Raw genomic sequence first — 6,953 nt, forward strand, 5'->3', positions numbered from 1 at the left:
CTACTATAATAAAATGCATATGCTTGACTAAATCTAATAACTTTATAATAGCTAATGGTATATACTTTTTACTGATTGATTGCCATGTACACGACATAGTAACAGGCACTTTACATACATGATCACATTTAATGCTGATAATCTGTGTAGTTGGTATTATTTCACGATTTTGCAGTTGAGGGAACAATCTCAGAGACTTATGTTGATAATAATAACAACGACAATATTAAGGAAAATGAACGCTTAGTAAAATGTAAGCATTTTGCAGACATGTGCTAATGTAATCCTCACTAAAAACCTATGAGATAACTAGAACTATCATTTTTATACATATTTTCCACATTAGGAAATGCAAGCATAGAGAAGTTAAGGATCCTCCCAAGACCAAGTGCTAACTAAGGTCAGAACTAAGATTAGGTCAGATTATATTTGTTAACTTTTTATTCTTCCATACCCTATATTGTTATAATTAATAATTTAATCTCCTTTTTATAGTGTCACAATAATTATAATTACTCTAAGACTACTTCAGAGGCAAGTGTGTATGAAGCAATTTCATCAGCACATAAACATGCACACACACATGAACATACACACACAATGATATGTTTGAACTCCCAAACATCCAATAAAATGTGGTATTGCATTCATTGAAAGGTCTTTTATTTTGACCTGTCCTTCAGATCCATTTCTCCCTATTTCAGATCCCCTCCAGAGTATGGGCCCCCTCTTCTGCAAAATGTTGAAGACTACTGCCATAGTGGTTGATTGTTTTGCTTTAAGAATCAGAAAGACCAGACTATAATCCTGGTTCTTCCACATGTAACCTCTTTTATCTGGGGTACATTTCTTGGAACCTTACATATTTGTTTCCTCTTCTATAAAGCACGAATGGTAATGTCTACCTCACATGTTTTTATCAGGATTGATTAAGGAAATATATATGAACATCTTCACCACAGTGCTACAGAAACACATAGAACTTTCCTCTATTTTTGTGACTGTGAATGTACTTAGGAGATAAGAAAAATTGACATTTTGAGCAATAATACAGAGAAACTCTTAACCATACCATAAGCTCAGCAAGAATCATCTCCAATTTTGCTTTTAAAGAAGACACAGAGTCTCATCCCTTATCAATAGTAGTTGCTCCACAGAAGGAGGCTCCATGTTTGTGCTTGGACTGACTATTTATGTCATTTAATATTTATATTTATGTAATATCTTTTGAGAAATGTATTTAAAATTTGTTTTCATTCTCCTGATTGGTCTTGATTACTAAAGGAAGTGTCTCATGTCAAAAGCATGGTGTCTGGTTTCAGAGTGCTGGGATCATCTATCTGTTTAATCTCTATGACTCTCAAATTTTTCATCTGTCATATTACATTAATGATATTTACCAACCATCTTTTGAAGAATTAAGGATAAAATACTCTATTACTATATTTGAAAAGTGTTGAAATATAAAGATTACTATATATGAAATATAACAATATTTAGTAAGGATCAGCCCTATTGAAAACTTACTTCATGATCTTAGGTGATCTTAATGATGTTTGGGGGCATTCAGAAACAATCCCATCTTCACACTGACCTCTTCCTGAGATAAGTAACTTTCAAAATAAAAAAATAGGATACACTTGGAAAGAGACTATTCAGATAAACCAATATCAAATCAACAGTGGATAAGTATTTTTACAACTCAAAAGCATTCTGTCTAATCTAAAGCCTCAAAACATTTTCATGGAAAAACTGGGATTTGAATTTAGAAGGGATTCACTTGAAACTCTTTAGAGAAATAATCTTCTTTAGGCATCACTTGTCCTGAGGCAAGAGGCGGCTAGTATGGAGGAAATACATTCAAATGGGTCACTCCACCTGTTATGAATCTTGCTCTGGAGATGTGAGCAACAAAAATCATTTTCACCTTGCATCACATGGATATTTAAAGAGGTATCCATAAAGGTTCAAGAACTTTGTCTGGTAACTGCTGCTTTCCCTCCATCGATTAATTCTCTTCTTTAATGGAAAGGCTTTTCTTAGAAGCAGGTATTCCAGAAAGACAAGTTTGAGAAGCACTCATTCATGAATGGGGAATTCTATTCTCTGCACTTGGAACATGTGAGAGTTCCCTTTCCCTATGGGAACCTAGGTTTCTGAGAAAGCTGAAAGTCAGGTGAATAGCAAAGGGGCATAATTCCAGTGTGGGGACCTGTGACATAGTTTATCTGTAGACTAATGTCACAGAGAGAACTTCTGTGTTCTCGTCAATATTAAATCTTTTCTGGAAACCCACTCTTCATTGCTTGAGAGCCAGAGCAGTGAAAGGCTAAAATCAATGGCATCTATTTTAAAATATTTGACGCTGAAAGCTGTTTTTCACATTCCTCAGAGGGCTAAGGAAGTAGTGAGAAACTCTAAAAGGCTCTTGATTAGTTATCTCTGGGACTGTGTGATGATCCCTATGGAAATTAGGCAGGATTAAAACGTGGGGAGATAACAAAAACAGATCAGAGTTTTAGTTATTCCAGATCCTTATCACTTGGTATTGTTAGTTACTTTCCTTTTAGTCATTGTAGGAAGTATGTAGTGGGAAATTATTGTGGTTTTAATTTACTCTCCCTGATGACTAATGATTTTGAGTATTTTTTTCTGTTACTCTTGAACATTTATATATCTTCTCTTGTGAAGTTTCTGATCAAGCTCTTCACTGGATTTGAAAATAGAGTTCTGGCTTTATTACTAAGCTGTAAGTGTTCTTTAAATATTCCTGATAGGAATCTTTGTCATATATATAATATATATGCAAAATTTTCTAATACATTGATGGATTGCCATCTTTAAAAATTGTGTCATCTGATAAGCAGAAGACAAAATTTTGACAAGATCCAATTTTTTACATTTTCTTATGGTTCATCCTATTGTGTCATATCTAATAAGAATTGGCCTATCCCAAGGTAAAAAAAAATTTCTTCTAGAATTTCCGTACCTTTAGCTTTAACATGAAGGCCTCTGACTCATTTTAAGTTAATTTGTGTATATCGTATGAAAAATGGTTGTCTCATTTTTTTTTCTCTTATGGATATCTAATTGATCCAGCACAATTTGTTGAGAAGTGAATTCTTCCCTTATTGAAATACTTTGACATCTTTGTAAAAGAAATCACATACTTAGATCTATTTCTAGACATTCTGATATGTTTCAACGGTCTATATGTTTATCCTTATGTTAATGCCACACCGTATTGATTATGGGAGCTTTATAATGTCTTGAATTTAAGTAGAGTAAGTGCCCCAACTAATTTTTTTGAGAGAGATTTGCTATTCCAGGTTCCTTTAATTTTGTATATTTCTATCTAAATTTCAGAACAGGATTCTGATTTCTCTAAAAATCCTGTTGGGATTTTTATTGGAATTGCATTGAAAATATTGAATGACATGGTAAAATATTGAGACTTTTAATTCATCAACATGATTTATCTCTCCACTTATGCATTTAATTTCTCTCAGCAGTGTTTTCTACTTTTCATATATAGGTCTGGAATATACATATAACATTAATCCTCCCAATTTTTTGTTTTTAAATAGTATTTTACATACCACTTTCTTCCTAATTTCACTTTCTAATTCTTGAAATTATAGAAATACATTTGTTCTTTTGTATCAACATTGTATCCTGTGACCTGGTTAAATTAATGATTTGGGCTATTAGATTTGTTGTAGAGCAGTTAATATTTTCTACCTATATAATCATGCCATCAGAACATAAATAGATTCAAAGACTGTTACTTCATTTCCAATCTATATGGCTTTCATTTCTTTTTGTTATCATATTTAAATGGCTAGAACCTAGGGTACGGCACAGAACAGAAATGATGAGTGGACATGCTTGTCTTGTTCTAATCTTAGAAAGAAATTATTCACCATTAAATAATATAGTAGTCGTAGATTTTATGCAGATGTTCTTTATCAGGTTGAGCAAGTTCCTTTCTATTCTTCATTTGTTAAAAAAAAAAAATTTAGGGGTGATGTCAGAATCATGGCAGAGTCAATTTGCCTGAGACTCTCTCCCCTCCAATATACAACAAAAAGGGGCATCTATACTCCAACAGAAGACATCCTAAGAACACAAAAACCTCAGAGAGACACACAGCCACATGACGGAGGGTAGAGAGTCTGGAGCCCCCTCAGAGGATCTGGAACAGGGTAAGAGAGATCTTCGCTCCCTCACCTAAAGACTGTGATCAGGACCAAAGGAGGATCCATGAGGGAAGGAGTTGGGGAGGGGTTGCTCATTCATGGGATCATCAAGGACTCTCTAGGGCCCTGGCAGCCTAGAGGGAAGCCTTCTAATGGGGTGAAAGCTTTCACAGAGGGTAACCTCATCAAGCAAAGACCCCAGGAGACCAGATAGTGAGAGCTGATTGGGAAACCTGGGTCTGTGTGCAACAGAATGAGCACCCCCCCCCCCAATGCTTCACTATCTCACCTGAAGGTGGAGGGCTCAGAATACATGGCTCTTGACCCTCACCCAGTGGCAATAGCCTGTAACTGCAACTGAATAACATCAGAAAGAGAAAGACCTGACTTTCCAACAGCAGACACTACATCAAATCTCCAAACCAGAGAGAAAACAACGAACACCCAAAACTCAATCCTGAGGACAGAAATATGTAAGCTAAATTTCAATGAATTCAAAATAGCTATCATCAAAAAACTCAGTGAGGTAAAAAGAATGCAGAGAAACAATTCAATGAGTTCAGGAGCTACTTCACAAAAAAGATTGAAACTATAAAGAAGAATCAATAAGAAATATTAGAGATGAAAGACACAATGGAAGAGCTAAAACAAAATATGGATTCCCTGCATGCTCGAGTGGATGTCATAAGAAGTGTGTCAGCATAAGCGAAGATACACATGTTGAAATGCTCCAGGCAGAGGAGAAGAGAGAACTAAGACTAAAAAGAAATGAAGACAGTCTCTGAGAAATATCAAACTCAATGAGGAAATGCAACATAAGAATTATAGGTATTCAAGAAGGTGAATAGAAGAAGAATGGAGCAGAAAGTGTGTTCAAAGAAATAATAGCAGAGAATGTTCCAAGTCTAGGGAGAGGGAAATATGTGTGGAAGAAACTTCCAGATCTCCTAGATTTATCAACTTAAAAAGGCCTATTCTGAGGCATATTGTAGTAAAATTGGCAAAAATGAATGACAAATAAAGAATACTAAGGGCAGAAAGACAGAGGAAAATAACTTACAAAGGAACGCCTATCAGGTTTTCTTCAGATTTCTCTGAAGCCACCTTACAAGCTAGGAGAGAATGGAGTGACATATTCACAACTTTAAAACACAAGAGTCTTCCGCCAAGAATACTCTATCCAGCAAAAATATCATTCAGATATGAGAGAGAAATTAAATCTTTCCCAGACAAGCAAAACCTAAGGGACTTCATAGCTGTGAAACCATCCCCTTTATAAGAAATCTTCAAGAAGGCCCTCATACCTGAAAAAAGAAAAAAAGAGAGAAAAGGGTCACAAAACACAGAGTAAGGAGATAAATAGGTAGACAGAATCAGAATAGGATAGCAAATATTCAACTATAGCATTAGGCTAAAGGTAAAGAATACACCAAAAACAAAGGCAATCTTGTCATTCTAATCACAAACTCACAACACAAGTTGAAATAAGATATGAGAAAAATAACTTAGGAGGGCAGGAGGAAAGGGACTGAATCAGTTTAGACTAAGGAAATAAGAGGCCATCAGAATATAGACTGTCTTATACACAAGATTCTAAAAACTAAACAAACAAGCAAAACAAAGATACAAAAAAGAAATAAGGAAAAAACAAAGAAACACAACATAGAAATTTCATAATTCAATGGGTAGACCAAAGAACACAGGATGAGAAACAAAGGAAATGCAGGAAAACCAGAAAACAAGTGATATAATGACAGCATTAAGCACTCATACATCAATAATCACGCTAAATGTAAATGGATTGTATTCTCCAATAAAAAGACACAGAGTGAGTGGCAAGATGGATTAAAGAACAAGATCCAACAATTTGCTGCCTCCAGGAAACATATCTCAGCTCCAATGAGAAACAGGCTAGAGTGAAGGGATGGAAGAAGATACTCCAAGCTAATGGCAAACAAAAGAAAGCAGGTGTTGCAATACTTATATCAGACAAAGTAGACTTCAAGATAAGACAGGTAAGGAGAGACAAAGAGGGACAGTACATAATGATCAAAGGGACACTCCAACAAGAAGAAATAACACTTATAAATATTTATGAACCCAGGGCTGACCCAGTGGTGCAGTGGTTAAGTGCGCATGTTTCACTTCTCAGATGCCTGGGGATCGCCAGTTTGGATCCCGGGTGCAGACATGGCACCACTTGCCAAAAGCCATGCTGTGGTAGACGTCCCACATATAAAGCAGAGAAAGATGGGCATGGATGTTAGCTTAGGGCCAATCTTCCTCAGCAAAAAGAGGAGGATTGGCAGTAGTTAGCTCCGGGTTAATCTTCCTCAAAAAAGAAAAAAAATCTATGCACCTAAAATAGGAGCACCAAAGTTCATAAAGCAACTATTAATAAAATTAAAAGCAGATATTAAAAAAAGCACAATAATACTAGCAGACCTCAACACCCCACTCACATCAATGGATAGATCATCCAGACAGAAAATCAACAAGGAAACAGTGGACTTAAATGAAAAGCTAAAACAGTTGGAGTTAATAGACATATATAGAATACTCCATCCAAAACAGCAGAATACACATTCTTCTCAAGTGCACAGGGAACATTCTCAAGGATAGACCATATGTTGGGAAACAAGGCAAGCCTCCTCCATGAATTTAAGAAAATTGAAATAATAACAAGAATCTTTCCCAATCATAATGCCATAAAGCTGGAAATTAATTACAAGAAAAAAGCCAAGAAAAGGACAA

Source organism: Equus asinus, chromosome 17 (assembly GCF_041296235.1).
Source record: "Equus asinus isolate D_3611 breed Donkey chromosome 17, EquAss-T2T_v2, whole genome shotgun sequence".
NCBI classification, from domain to species: Eukaryota; Metazoa; Chordata; class Mammalia; order Perissodactyla; family Equidae; genus Equus; species Equus asinus.